The following is a 15,547-nucleotide window of genomic DNA, read 5'->3' on the forward strand; positions in this document are numbered from 1 at the left end:
TGTAGTGCCTTGCGGCCGGAGGCCGAGCAGTTGCCATACCAGGCAGTGATGCAACCAGTCAGGATGCTCTCGATGGTGCAGCTGTAGAACCTTTTGAGGATCGGACCCATGCCAAATCTTTTGCTTCTCCTGAGGGGAACAGGTTTTGTCGTGCCCTCTTCACGACTGTCTTGGTGTGCTTGGACCATGTTAGTTTATTGGTGATGTGGACACCAAGGAACTTGAATCTCTCAAATTGCTTCACTATAGCCCCCTCGAGGAGAATGGGTGTGTGCTCGGGCCTCTCTTTCCTGTAGTCCACAATCCTCTCCTTTGTCTTGATCACATTGAGGGAGAGGTTGTTGTCCTGGCACCACACGGCCAAGTCTCTGACCTCCTCCCTATAGGCTGTCTCGTCGTTGACGGTGATTAGGCCTACTACTGTTGTGTCATCGGCAAACTTAATGATGGAGTTGTGCCTGGCCATGCTGTCATGAGTGAACGGGGAGTACAAGAGGGGACTGTGAGCACGCACCCCTGAGGGGCACCTGTGTTGAGGATCAGCATGGTGGATGTGTTGTTACCTACACTTACCACCTGGGGGCGGCCCGTCAGGAAGTCCAGGATCCAGTTGCAGAGGGAAGTGTTTAGTCCCAGGGTCCTTGGCTTGTTGATGAGCTTTGAGGACAATATGGTGTTGAACGCTGAGCTGTAGTCAATGAATAGCATTCTCACAAAGGTGTTCCTTTTGTCCGTGTGGGAAAAGAGCAGTGTGGAGTGCAATAGAGATTGCATCGTCTGTGGATCGGTTGGGTCAGTGCTTCCCGTAGATCTCCAAGATATACTGAACAAAAATATAAAAATGGAACATGCAACAATTTTACTGAGTTACATTTCTTATTAGGAAATCAGTCAATTGAAATTAATTCATTAGGCCCTAATCTATGAATTTCGCGTGACTGGGCAGGGGCATCCCAATATTGGGATGAGTTTCGATGTCCGCAGGTGTTATTAAAATGGTAAAATCCCCCAGGGCCCGATCTTCCGGGAATTCATCAAATAAAGTCTATCGGACATTTGGTTTCCGCGTTATAAATGTTTAATTATTGGACATTTTTCTGCTTTTACCAGCCGTTTCTCGTAAACGGAAAAGACTTGGAAGAAGAAACTCGGTGGGCACAGGTTTGGCCAAATGTACTTTTAGCCCAGAAACAAGATGGCCTCGAGGCCTCATGCTCTTTGAGTTAATGCCCATTTTCTGGGATGAAAGGTCGAAATCTGTTAAGACGGGTTTCTGTTCTCACACACACACAGTCAATGTGAAGTGACACATTGTGGGGCTTACAGACACACAGAGCCTGCAGTAGTTACCTCCGTTCGAACCATCAAATAACTGTCAGACCTAGAGCCCTGAAACTTTATAAACCTGTTCTATGGCTTAAGTCGGTAGTGCAGAGTGAGTTATGTCGCTCTAGAAGGTTCTCAGGCCGAGAAACAGCCTCGTCCATTTGCAATAACTTAAATACATTTTTAACGCCGTGAAAATGATGACACTTAGGAAAGTCTCAATCACAAGACTAGGTGCACTGAATCTGCCTCGGCCCATAGAAACAGACCCTAAGGTTTCTGTCCGATAGCTCTTTCAGGGACCCCGTAGCAACTTCCGGAAAAAGTTCATTTTCAGCACTATTTAAGGTCGCTGCTCGGGCTCCGAATGACCTATTGAGTCATAACTTGGGATTCGGGGTCGCCTCAGCTAGGCCTACACATAATGCCAGAACTGGACCCATAGCAAGAATGTAACTACGTGTTTTACGTTTTTTCTATGGTTTTAACAGAAGGCTCTATGTGAATTTTGCGCCGGCTCTGAAATATGTGATGGCTGGCTTCTAAACGAGTTGGACAAAGTGAGTTTGGTGTCAGTATGATATCTTATTGAGTGATGGCTGACTTGATGGCAGCATAATACACTGCTCAAAAAATAAAGGGAACACTTAAACAACACAATGTAACTCCAAGTCAATCACACTTCTGTGAAATCAAACTGTCCACTTAGGAAGCAACACTGATTGACAATAAATTTCACATGCTGTTGTGCAAATGGAATAGACAACAGGTGGAAATTATAGGCAATTAGCAAGACACCCCCAATAAAGGAGTGGTTCTGCAGGTGGTGACTACAGACCACTTCTCAGTTCCTATGCTTCCTGGCTGATGTTTTGGTCACTTTTGAATGCTGGCGGTGCTTTCACTTTAGTGGTAGCATGAGACAAAGTCTACAACCCACACAAGTGGCTCAGGTAGTGCAGCTCATCCAGGATGGCACATCAATGCGAGATGTGGCAAGAAGGTTTGCTGTGTCTTGTCAGCGTAGTGTCCAGAGCATGGAGGCGCTACCAGGAGACAGGCCAGTACATCAGGAGACGTGGAGGAGGCCGTAGGAAGGCAACAACCCAGCAGCAGGACCGCTACTTCCGCCTTTGTGCAAGGAGGAGCAGGAGGAGCACTGCCAGAGCCCTGCAAAATGACCTCCAGCAGGCCACTAATGTGCATGTGTCTGCTCAAACGGTCAGAAACAGACTCCATGAGGGTGGTATGAGGGCCCGATGTCAACAGGTGGGGGTTGTGCTTACAGCCCAACACCGTGCAGGACGTTTGGCATTTGCCAGAGAACACCAAGATTGGCAAATTCGCCACTGGCGCCCTGCGCTCTTCACAGATGGAAGCAGATTCACACTGAGCACATGTGACAGTCTGGAGACACCGTGGAGAACATTCTGCTGCATGCAACATCCTCCAGCATGACCGGTTTTGCGGTGGGTCAGTCATGGTGTGGGGTGGCATTTCTTTGGGGGGCCGCACAGCCCTCCATGTGCTCACCAGAGGTAGCCTGACTGCCATTAGGTACCGAGATGAGATCCTCAGACCCCTTGTGAGACCATATGCTGGTGCGGTTGGCCCTGGGTTCCTCCTAATGCAAGACAATGCTAGACCTCATGTGGCTGGAGTGTGTCAACAGTTCCTGCAAGAGGAAGGCATTGATGCTATGGACTGGCCCGCCCGTTCCCCAGACCTGAATCCAATTGAGCACATCTGGGACATCATGTCTCGCTCCATCCACCAACGCCACGTTGCACCACAGACTGTCCAGGAGTTGGCGGATGTTTTAGTCCAGGTCTGGGAGGAGATCCCTCAGGAGACCATCCACCACCTCATCAGGAGCATGCCCAGGCGTTGTAGGGAGGTCATACAGGCACGTGGAGGCCAAACACACTACTGAGCCTCATTTTGACTTGTTTTAAGTACATTACATCAAAGTTGGATCAGCCTGTAGTGTGGTTTTCCACTTTAATTTTGAGTGTGACTCCAAATCCAGACCTCCATGGGTTGATAAATTTGATTTCCATTGATCATTTTTGTGTGATTTTGTTGTCAGCACATTCAACTATGTAAAGAAAAAAGTATTTAATAAGAATATTTCATTCAGATCTAGGATGTGTTATTTTAGTGTTCCCTTTATTTTTTAGAGCAGTCTATATTGGCATTGGACATTTTAATATTGCAAATGGACAGTGTACATTTCCAATGTATTTAATGAGGGATGGACAGGCTGAAATCAACACCAACGAGCGATGGAGAGGAACCAAATCAAATGTATTTATATAGCTCTTCGTACATCAGCTGATATCTCAAAGTGCTGTACAGAAACCCAGCCTAAAACCCCAAACAGCAAGCAATGCAGGTGTAGAAGCACGGTGGCTAGGAAAAACTCCCTAGAAAGGCCAAAACCTAGGAAGAAACCTAGAGAGGAACCAGGCTATGTGGGGTGGCCAGTCCTCTTCTGGCTGTGCCGGGTGGAGATTATAACAGAACATGGCCAAGATGTTCAAATGTTCATAAATGACCAGCATGGTCGAATAATAATAATAAGGCAGAACAGTTTAAACTGGAGCAGCAGCACGGTCAGGTGGACTGGGGACAGCAGGGAGTCTTCATGTCAGGTAGTCCTGGGGCATGGTCCTAGGGCTCAGGTCTTCCGAGAGAGAGAAAGAAAGAGGGAACTAGAGAGAGCATATGTGGGGTGGCCAGTCCTCTTCTGGCTGTGCCGGGTGGAGATTATAACAGAACATGGCCAAGATGTTCAAATGTTCATAAATGACCAGCATGGTCGAATAATAATAAGGCAGAACAGTTGAAACTGGAGCAGCAGCACGGCCAGGTGGACTGGGGACAGCAAGGAGTCATCATGTCAGGTAGAACTGGGGCATGGTCCTAGGGCTCAGGTCCTCCGAGAGAGAGAAAGAATGAGAGAAGGAGAGAATTAGAGAACGCACACTTAGATTCACACAGGACACCGAATAGGACAGGAGAAATACTCCAGATATAACAAACTGACCCTAGCCCCCCGACACATAAACTACTGCAGCATAAATACTGGAGGCTGAGACAGGAGGGGTCAGGAGACACTGTGGCCCCATCCGAGGACACCCCCGGACAGGGCCAAACAGGAAGGATATAACCCCACCCACTTTGCCAAAGCACAGCTCCCACACCACTATCACTGCTTGGCCATCCCGAGTTCAACGAGCCAGTCAATTGGGGATTTCTGCAGTATATTAGAGCATGTCCAATTCTTGATGGTAAATGCCCATTGTAAGACATTGCAAATGAACAGTTTCCATTTGTAATTGGAAAGTGTCCATTACACATATGCTATATTGTCAGTGTGAACATGCTCTTCTGCAAGTTGACAGTGTCCATTGCCAATGTATATCCATAAGGACTTCTATTGCGAAATGGACATACTGAATCAACAAGAAATTCTTACTTCCTATGATCAAACATGACATGTACCTTATAGGTTGATTCAGGGCTTAACATAGTAATATATATCATTTGGTCGGTATATATGCCATTTGGACATGGTTCACTGACTTTTGGGTTTGGAACTGAAGTTCCTATGATTCTATATGGCAAATGGACATAGCATCCTGATTTGGTACTTTCAATACTTATTTATGCCATTTGGACATTTCTTATGCCATTTTGACATGGTTCATGCACTTTTGGGTATGGAAGCCAACTTCCTATGATCATATTTGGCAAAGGGACAAAACATAGGCCTTATGGACAAACTCAATAAAATAAGACAAATGTATGTTGATACAGTTTCTACATATGTATAATTGACACAAAAAAATCGATACAAAAAGCACTTTTTATGAGGTATTACATTTTTTAATTTTTTAAAGATTTTTACAATTTCACCCTTGGGATCTGACTGACCATTTCCCATTTGAAAATCTACAGTGGAGTGCGCTCGCCCCCTATGGGATCTCTAGTTTCTTACACTTTAATGTTGCAATATGGTTTTGCACATTATTTTTGATATGATTAACTTTTCTTTTGTTAAGACAATTTACTATTACTTAATCTGACTGTTCTTAATTGATGATTACTTAAACATTTGGTAAACCTAAAGATTTTACATGTAAAACATGGGTTTGTCTATGACAGATTTAAAAAATGTATCAATTGACCAATTTGGCACATTTGGGTAGACTTGATCCAAATATTTTCCAGTATTGCAATGCTTTACTGGATCAATCTGAAACTTTGCACACACACTGCTGCCATCTAGTGGCCAAAAACAAAATTGTGCCTAAACTGCAATATTATATTATGACCTTTCTCTTGCATTTCAAAGATGATGAAAAATGTTATTTTTTGGAAATGCATATTTTTTGCTTTTATCTTTTACCAGATCTAATGTGTTCTATTCTCCAACATTCACATGTCCACGAACTTCAAAGTGTTTCCTTTGAAATGGTATAAAGCATATGCATATCCTTGCTTCAGGTCCTGAGATACAGGCAGTTAGATTTGGGTATGTCATTTTAGATGAACATTTAAAAAAAGGGTGGCTGCGATCCCCGTACAGGGATCGTACAGGGACCAACATCAGGGGAAATGTCAGAGTGACAACTAAAAATACAACTTCGTAACATTAAACATTCTTGAAAATGCAAGTGTCTTACACCCTTCAAAAGATTAGAATCTTGGTAATCAAACTACGTTTTCCAATTTAAAATAGCTATTACAGAGAACAAATCCCATGCTTTTGTTTGAGAAGAGCAATCAACAACAGAAACATTTTCCGCCATGACAGTTTTTACATATTTACATCTGAAGGTAAAATTATGACTTACATTCTGATATGTTGCTCTTATTTCTCTTCCTGAGTGTCCCATTGATCAAATGAAGTGCCATTTTCTTTGATAAAATCCATTTTTATAGCCTAAATCGAAACATTTTGTAAACCGTTTGTGCCTTGAATTCCATCTCTATCATTTTTTTACAGAGCATTCGACGTGATTCCCCCCTGTAAACAATCGTTTATCTAGTCATGGTGGGTTTCAGTGCATTCCTCTGGATGTTTGCAACACAGCCAAACGTCATTGGTTTTTTTGCGGGGAGTATTGACCGAAGTGAGCTGATTTGAAGACGACGATAAATGACTACCTTACGCACCAATCATTTTAGCGAAGCTTCATTGATTGACTATATTTCTGCCCAATGACCACTGATCTTCTTGAAATCTAGCTGGGTAGAGCTGTTTCTGCAACGACAGGACGTACTTCTGGACGGGTAAGTGCTAATGCCGTTTTATGAAATATAAAAATAAATATATATATATAAAAAAATTAAAAAATGTGTAGTTTGTGTGTGTGTGTACAAACACAACAATTGCCGGAGTTGAATGGAACAGCACTTCACCTTAGTGACTGTTCCCTCTGCTCTATACAATACATATCTGTTTATTTTATGTGATGATAAAAGGCTCATACAATACAAATATTTTTTAAATGTTTTCTTTCACAGTGATAGCGACTCCGACTGGGAGCCCCCGGTGCCAAGCTGCCCGCTCTACCTGTGCCCCCAGTGGTGTTCATATGCCACAGTTCATTACTGCAGGCATGACTGTGCCTCAGGGCCAAAAGGGCACAGCATGGAGGCGTCGTTGTGTTCTGTGTTGCATGAAATGCACCACTTGTTCAGTTTGCCTCTGCTTTACATCAGAAAGAGACTGCTATGGGACATGGCACAGGCAACAAAATATTATGACGAGGACTTCCAAGGGGTGTACTGTTTTAAATTTTTATTTTTTATTTTCTAATATTTTTTTAAACATTTTATTTGTGTGTGTGTGTGTTAGAATTGCTTTTTGATATGTTGTATACAGTTATTTGCACTGCTGTATATAGTTATAGGTCATTTCACCAATTCGGCAGCTTGGGTCCATTTGGGCAACTTGTGTGCGACACCTGGGTGACTTCATGCTAAATGTCATGTAGCTCACCCATTCCTGAAGTTATCCGTCTGAAACTCTGCACACCTACAGTTGCCCTCTTGTGTTATCCATCAAAATGATCTCCAGCATCCTATCTGACTGTGTGGCTATTCTAGTACATGTGAAAGATGATACTACAACAATAAAAAACAGAAAACGTATGCTCTTTCTTTCTCTTTTCTTCCACCAGATCTACTGTGTTATATTCTCCTACATTCAATTAACATTTCCACAAACTTCAGAATGTTTCCATTCAAATGATACCAATAATGTGCATATCTTTGCCTCTGGGTCTGAGCTACAGGCAGTTAGATTTGGGTATGTCTTCAGGCGGAAATTGAGAACAAAGGGATGCAGCCATAACAGGTAAAGTTTTTTTTTTAAGAACTTTATAATGAAATTGTGTGTCGGTAAAGTAGAAACATAAAAAGTATGATATATATATATGTGTGTGTGTGTGTGTGTGTATGTGTGTGTATATATATATACTGCTCAAAAAAATAAAGGGAACACTAAAATAACACATCCTAGATCTGAATGAATGATATATTCTTATTAAATACTTTTGTCTTTACATAGCTGAATGTGCTGACAACAATCACACAAAAATTATCAGTGGAAATCAAATTTATCAACCCATGGAGGTCTGGATTTGGTGTCACACTTAAAATTAAAGTGGAAAACCACACTACAGGCTGATCCAACTTTGATGTAATGTCCTTAAAACAAGTTAAAATGAGGCTCAGTAGTGTGTGTGGCCTCCACGTGCCTGTATGACCTCTCTACAATGCCTGGACATGCTCCTGATGAGGTGGCGGATGGTCTCCTGAGGGATCTCCTCCCAGACCTGGACTAAAGCATCCGCCAACTCCTGGACAGTCTGTGGTGCAACGTGCCGTTGGTGGATGGAGCGAGACATGATGTCCCAGATGTGCTCAATTGGATTCAGGTCTGGGGAACAGGCGGGCCAGTCCATAGCCTCAATGCCTAATGGCAGTCAGGCTACCTCTGGCGAGCACATGGAGGGCTGTGCGGCCACTCCACAACATGACTGACCCACTGCCAAACCGGTCATGCTGGAGGATGTTGCAGGCAACAGAACGTTCTCCACGGCGTCTCCAGACTCCAGTCTGTCACATGTGCTCAGTGTGAACCTGCTTTCATCTGTGAAGAGCACAGGGGGCCAGTGGCAAATTTGCCAATCTTGGTGTTCTCTGGCAAATGCCAAACGTCCTGCACGGTGTTGGGCCGTAAGCACAACCCCCACCTGTGGATGTCGGGCCCTCATACCACCCCCATGGAGTCTATTTCTGACCGTTTGAGCAGACACATGCACATTTGTGGCCTGCTGGAGGTCATTTTGCAGGGCTCTCAGTGCTCCCCCAGCTCCTCCTTGCACAAAGGCAGAGGTAGCGGTCCTGCTGCTAGGTTGTTGCCCTCCTACGGCCTCCTCCGCATCTCCTGATGTACTGGCCTGTCTCCTGGTAGCGCCTCCATGCTCTGGACACTACGCTGACAGACACAGCAAACCTTCTTGCCACAGCTCGCATTGATGTGCCATCCTGGATGAGTTGCACTACCTGAGCCACTTGTGTGGGTTGTAGACTTCGTCTCATGCTACCACTAGAGTGAAAGCACCGCCAGCATTCAAAAGTGACCAAAACATCAGCCAGGAAGCATAGGAACTGAGAAGTGGTCTGTAGTCACCACCTGCAGAACCACTCCTTTATTGGGGGTGTCTTGCTAATTGCCTACAATTTCCACCTGTTGGATTTTTGGATGTATGCTTGGGGTCATTGTCCATTTGGAAGACCCATTTGCGACCAAGCTTTAACCTCCTGAATGATGTCTTGAGATGTTGCTTCAGTATATCCACTTAATTTTCCTGCCACATGATGCCATCTATTTTGTGAAGTGCACCAGTCTCTCCTGCAGCAAAGCACCCCCACAACATGATGCTGCCACCCCTTGCTTCATGGTTGGGATGGTGTTCTTCGGCTTGCAAGCCTCCCCCTTTTTCCTCCAAACACAACGATGGTCATTATGGCCAAACAGTTTTATTTGTTTAATCAGACCAGAGGACATTTCTCCAAAAGGACAATATTTGTCCCCATATGCAGTTGCAAACCGTGGTCTGGCTTTTTTATGGCGGTTTTGGAGCAGTGGCTTCTTCCTTGCTGAGCGGCCATTCAGGTTATGTCGATATAGGACTTATTTTACTGTGGATATAGATACTTTTGTACCTGTTTCCTCCAGCATATTCACAAGGTCCTTTGCTGTTATTCTGGCATTGATTTGCACTTTTCGCACCAAAGTACATTCATCTCTAGGAGACAGGACGCGTCTCCTTCCTGGGCGGTATGACGGCTGCATGGTCCCATGGTGTTTATACTTGTGTACTATTGTTTGTTTGTTTGTACAGATGACCGTAGTACCTTCAGGCGCTTGGAAATTCCTCCCAAGGATGAACCAGACTTGTGGAGGTCTACAATTTGTTTCTGAGGTCTTGGCTGATTTGTTTTGATTTTCCAATGATGTCAAGCAAAGAGGCACTGAGTTTGAAGGTAGGCCTTTAAATACATCCTCAGGTACACCTCCAATTGACTCAAATGATGTCAATTAGCTTCTAAAGCCAAGACATAATATTCTGGAATTTTCCAAGCTGTTTAAAGGCACAGTCATCTTAGTGCATGTAAACACCTGACCCACTGGAATTGTGATACAGTGAAATAATTGTCTGTAAACAATTGTTGGAAAAATTATTTGTGTCATGTACTAAGTAGATGTCCTAACTGACTTGCCAACACTATAGTTTGTTAACAACAAATTTGTGGAGTGGTTGGATAACGAGTTTTATGACTCCAACCTAAGTGTGTGTGTATGTAAACTCAGCAAAAAAAGAAACGTCCTCTCACTGTCAACTGCATTTATTTTCAACAAACTTAGCATGTGCAAATATTTGTATGAACACATGATTCAACAACTGAGACATGAACTGAACAAGTTCCACAGACATGTGACTAACAGAAATGGCATAATGTGTCCCTGAACAAGGGGGGTGTAACAGCCAGTATCTGGTGTGGCCACCAGCTGCATTAAGTACTGCAGTGCATCTCCTCCTCATCGACTGCACCAGATTTGCCAGTTCTTGCTGTGAGATGTTACCCAACTCTTCCACCAAGGCACTTGAAGGTTCCCGGACGTTTATGTGGGGGAATGGCCCTAGCCCTCACCCTCCGATCCAACAGGTCCCAGACGTGCTCAATGGGATTGACAACCGGGCTCTTCACTGGCCATGGCAGAACACATTCCTATCTTGCAGAAAATCACGCACAGAACGAGCAGTTTGGCTGGTGGCATTGTCATGCTGAAGGGTCATGTCAGGAGGAGCCTGCAGGACGGGCAACAAATTAGGGAGGAGGATGTCTTCCCTGTAATGCACAGCGTTAAGATTGCCTGCAATGACAACAAGCTCAGTCTGATGATGCTGTGACACACCACCCCAGACCATGACGGATCCTCCAACTCCAAATCGATCCTGCTCCAGATTACAGGCTTCGGTGTAACTCTCATTCCTTCAACGATAAACGCAAATCCGACCATCACCCACGCCTCGTCAGTGAAAAGCACTTTTTGCCAGTCCTGTCTCGTCCAGTGACGGTGGGTTTGTGCCCATAGGCAACATTGTTGCCGGTGATGTCTGGTGAGGACCTGCCTTACAACAGGCCTACAAGCCCTCAGTCCAGCCTCTGTCTGCAATAGGCTGAGATTCTCAGCACTGATGGAGGGTTTGTGCATTCCTGGTGTAACTCGGGCAGTTGTTGTTGCTATCCTGTATCTGTCCCACAGGAGTGATGTTCGGATGTATCGATCCTGTGCAGGTGTTGTTACACGTGGTCTGCCACTGCGAGAACGATCAGCTGTCCATCCCGTCTCCCTGTAGCGCTGTCTTAGGCGTCTCACAGTACGGACATTCCAATTTATTTGCCCTGGCCACATCTGCAGTCCTCATGCCTCCTTGCAGCATGCCTAAGGCACTTTCACGCAGGGGACCCTGGGCATCTTTCTTTTGGTGTTTTTCAGAGTCAGTAGAAAGTTCTCTTTAGTGGCCTAAGTTTTCATAACTGTGACCTTAATTGCCTACCGTCTGTACGCTGTTAGTGTCTTAACGACCGTTCCACAGGTGCATGTTCATTAATTGTCTATGGTTCATTGAACAAGCATGGGAAATAGTGTTTAAACCCTTTACAATGAAGATCTGATGTTATTTGGATGTTTACGAATTATCTTTGAAAGACAGCGTCCTGAAAAAGGGACCTTTCTTTTATATATTTATTTATTCAAATTCATATAATGAATTTCACATGAATTGCACTTTAACAACAAAGAACAACATTTGAAAAGAGCAACATTAAAGCTCCAGATAGTAGGAGAGAGAAAGAGCGACAGAGAGAGATACAGTGATAAGAACATTGACAAATAGTGGCCAATAATGTACTTCACCATACATAAACCAAGACATCAGAATAGGTCATTCTTGATAATACTGGATTATGTAAGAAAAAAAGAACATCTAAACAGATCAATGAAAAATAGGAAAACAGTTGAACAGGGAGAAATGTTTACAAAAAACTATAACAATAACTGCTTGCCTGCCTGTCTTTGAGAGAGGAACTAGAGAGAAAGGGGCTGAGAGAGAAGGATGGATGGAGAGGAGCGAGCAGGGCTGGACTGGAGCCAGAGAAGCACGCTACCGCAACCCGGATGGCGCAAGCAGATCATTTGCTGAGAGAATGGGAGATGCAAACAGGTCTCAAATAAATCTTGGTGGGGTGCAGATTATCACCCCAATCTTTGAAACTGATCCTCCAATCCTCAACTCGGACAAACTTGGAAATAGAAAGAGATTGCTATTACTATGACTACTACTATTACTCGCTGGGTAAAAAGGCAGATGACAACTGACAAATAAAGTTTGTGTTCATCAGGTGTGTGTGTTTGTGTACTTACATGTTGAAGTTTTTCCACTCGAATTCCTTCCAGTCTGCCGGAAAGCGTGGAACATGTGGGTTAATTGGCAATGGTTTCCTCTGAACGACCTTTCCAGTCTTGCGGCTCACTCCTGCTTTCGCTGTGCAGTTGGTTCTTTCAGGGTTCATTTGAACCAGGATCCTGCACAACCCAACATAGAATATATTAAATCAGTTGAGGCATTGAAAAAATAACAATAAGAAATAGCATTGCAATGTAACTAACAAATGCTAAATGTAAGTGTTGGATCAATGAATGTTACATTTTTACCTCTTGATCAGCACCACGGTTGTAGAGGCTGAATCCTGGTATTCGATGTTAAAAACATAGAACGTGCTGAAGAGCACAGAGAGGGCAGCAGCAAAGTTGGTCCAAAACACAGACCACTCTCCACTCGATCGACACCATTCGTTTTGAAGAACCCAATAGAGTATTTCCTGAAATACACAAAAGTAAGTGTATACTTACTAGATATATTTAGATATGTACCACAATACTATAAATAAAAGGTATTACCAAACATGATCAGCCTTGGTGTGTCTGGCAAAGGAATTTACGCATCGACATCAACCCGAGTTGCAGTGATCTAAAATCAAAAAACATACAAATTAAAAATATTCAAATCATGTGTAATAATTAGAGGTCGACCGATTATGATTTTTCATTACCGATACCGATAATTTGAGGACAAAAAAAGCCGATGCCGATTTAATCGGCCGATTTTTAAAATGTATTTGTAATAATGACAATTACAACAATACTGAATGAACACTTATTTTAACTTAATATAATACATCAATAAAATCAATTTAGCCTCAAGTAAATAATGAAACATGTTCAATTTGGTTTAAATAATGCAAAAACAAAGTGTTGGAGAAGAAAGTAAAAGTGCAATATGTGTGCCATGTAAGAAAGCTAACGTTTAAGTTCCTTGCTCAGAACATGAGAACATATGAAAGCTGGTGGTTCCTTTTAACATGAGTCTTCAATATTCTCAGGTAAGAAGTTTTAGGTTGTAGTTATTATAGGAATTATAGGACTATTTCTCTCTCTACCATTTGTATTTCATATACCTTTGACTATTGGATCTTCTTATAGGCACTTAAGTATTGCCAGTGTAACAGTATAGCTTCCGTACCTCTCTTCGCCCCAGCCTAATCTCGGTAGTTGATAGGCTTGAAGTCATAAATAGTAGAGCTGCTGGCAAAATGCACGAAAGTGCTGTTTGAATGAATGCTTATGAGCCTGCTGGTGCCTACCATCGCTCAGTCAGACGGCTCTATCAAATCATAGACTTAATTATAACATAATATCACAGAAATGCGAGCCTTAGGTCATTAATATGGTCGAATCCAGAAACTATCATCTCGAAAACAAGACGTTTATTCTTTCAGTGAAATACGGAACCGTTCCGTATTTCATCTAACGGGTGGCATCCATCAGTCTAAATATTCCTGTTACATTGCACAACCTTCAATGTTATGTCATAATTACGTAAAATTCTGGCAAATTAGTTCGCAATGAGCCAGGCGGCCCAAACTGTTGCATATACACTGACACTAACAGGCAGGCTCCTCGTGAGGCAGGTGGTTAGAGCATTGGACTAGTTAACCGTAAGGTTGCAAGATTGAATCCCTGAGCTGACAAGGTAAAAATCTGTCGTTCTGCCCCTGAACAGGGCAGTTAACCCACCGTTCCTAGGCCGTCATTGAAAATAAGAATGTGTTCTTAACTGACGTGCCTAGTTAAATAAAGATTAAATAAAGTTGTTAAAAATATATATATATAAAAAAAAAAAATCTGCAAAACCGGCGTCCAAAATTACAGATTTCCGATTGTTATGAGAACTTGAAATCGGCCCTAATTAATCGGCCATTCCGATTAATCGGTCGACCTCTAGTAATAATACAGTATAAACACTATTCCTTTACATCTGCCAAGTGGAACAGAGATTTGTCCTTCTCTTTGAAGTGGGTCATCAACAAAAGAATGTCAGCAGTGGCTGTTAGATCATCATTGAATCTGATGTAACCGTCGATTTCATTCAGCAGGCAGTGGATCTCTCTCCTTACCTTGGTCTTTTGGCTTTTAAAAAAGTTGACAATTTCTCTTACCCTTGTTCAGGAGAGCTTGAGTCATGCGACTGTCAATCACGATGCCAGTGAGGGTATGGAAGTTGTTGCAGAGCCATACATAACCTGGTGAAAAGGAAAGGCCACTGGTCCTGGAGGTCACTGATGCTTGGAGGAGGACAAGTGTCCTATCCATTGTTACAGATCCTATCCATTCTTCATTTTCTTTCAAAAAATACAAAGAAACAACTGTTAGGTAATGCGCTGCACTCCATATCTGCACAAGAGGACAAACCAACAATTTACTGAAACATTTGTTTTATTTTTATGTATTTGTCATTTCTGTCCCTTTTGTTGTATATGCCTCGCTCCCTCATAGCATAAACCATTTATTTTGAGGGCAAACAAATGAACTATTTACACAACATTTTTAACCTTGTGTGTATGTGTACACTCTTTGAAAAAAGGGTTCCAAAATGGTAATTTCTCTGTCCCCATAGGAGAACCCTTTTTGGTTCCAGGTGGAACCCAGAAGAGTTCTAACTGGAACCAAAAGGGTTATACATGTATACAAAAATGGATCTTCAAAGGGTTCTCCTATGGGGACAGCTAAATAACCATTTTAGGTTCTAGATAGCACTTTTTTTCATAACAATTAAAGTTGATGTCGGAAGTTTACATACACCTCAGCCGAATACATTTAAACTCAGTTTTTCACAACATTTAATCCTAGTAAAAATTCCCTGTTTTAGGTCAGTTAGGATCACCACTTTATTTTAAGGAAATGAAATGTCAGAATAATAGTAGAGTACCCACCCTAGTCACCCTAGACAAACCCTAGACATACAAAAACTAGAGTACCCACCCTAGTCACACCCTGACCTAACCAAAATATATAGAAAAACATATCTAAGGTCATGGCGTGACAGTACCCCCCCCCCCCAAGGTGCGGTCTCCCGGCTGCAAACTTGAACCTATAGGGGAGGGTCCGGGTGGGCATCTACCCTCGGTGGCGGCTCCGGTTCTGGACGCAGCCCCCCCTCCTTACGCTGATCCCTCCACTTTTGTGGAACCAGACCGTGGAGGTTACGAATCCCTTTGGCCCGGCAGTCTA

At 43.2% G+C, this 15,547-nt stretch overlaps 1 protein-coding gene and 1 long non-coding RNA gene across 9 annotated transcripts in view; one reads left to right on the plus strand and one right to left on the minus strand.

Annotated features, from left to right (window-relative positions):
* Positions 1-15,547, plus strand: part of LOC112220888 (disks large homolog 3) — a 148,031-nt gene that overhangs the window by 20,261 nt on the left and 112,223 nt on the right. The gene's annotated exons all lie outside the window — the stretch shown is intronic.
* On the minus strand, positions 4,245-14,777 carry LOC112220891. Of its 4 annotated transcripts, none has more exons than XR_002948947.2 (5): positions 14,476-14,777; positions 12,878-12,947; positions 12,632-12,798; positions 12,341-12,502; positions 4,245-4,265 (listed from the first exon to the last, which is right to left on the minus strand). It is a non-coding gene; the product is annotated as an uncharacterized LOC112220891 (long non-coding RNA). The 4 variants fall into 4 exon arrangements; XR_006079553.1 differs by lacking the exon at positions 4,245-4,265 and adding an exon at positions 11,569-12,219 and having other exon boundaries at positions 14,293-14,777; XR_002948946.2 differs by lacking the exon at positions 4,245-4,265 and adding an exon at positions 11,571-12,115 and having other exon boundaries at positions 14,476-14,776.

Source organism: Oncorhynchus tshawytscha, linkage group LG21 (genome assembly GCF_018296145.1).
Source record: "Oncorhynchus tshawytscha isolate Ot180627B linkage group LG21, Otsh_v2.0, whole genome shotgun sequence".
In the NCBI taxonomy this organism is placed as follows: Eukaryota; Metazoa; Chordata; class Actinopteri; order Salmoniformes; family Salmonidae; genus Oncorhynchus; species Oncorhynchus tshawytscha.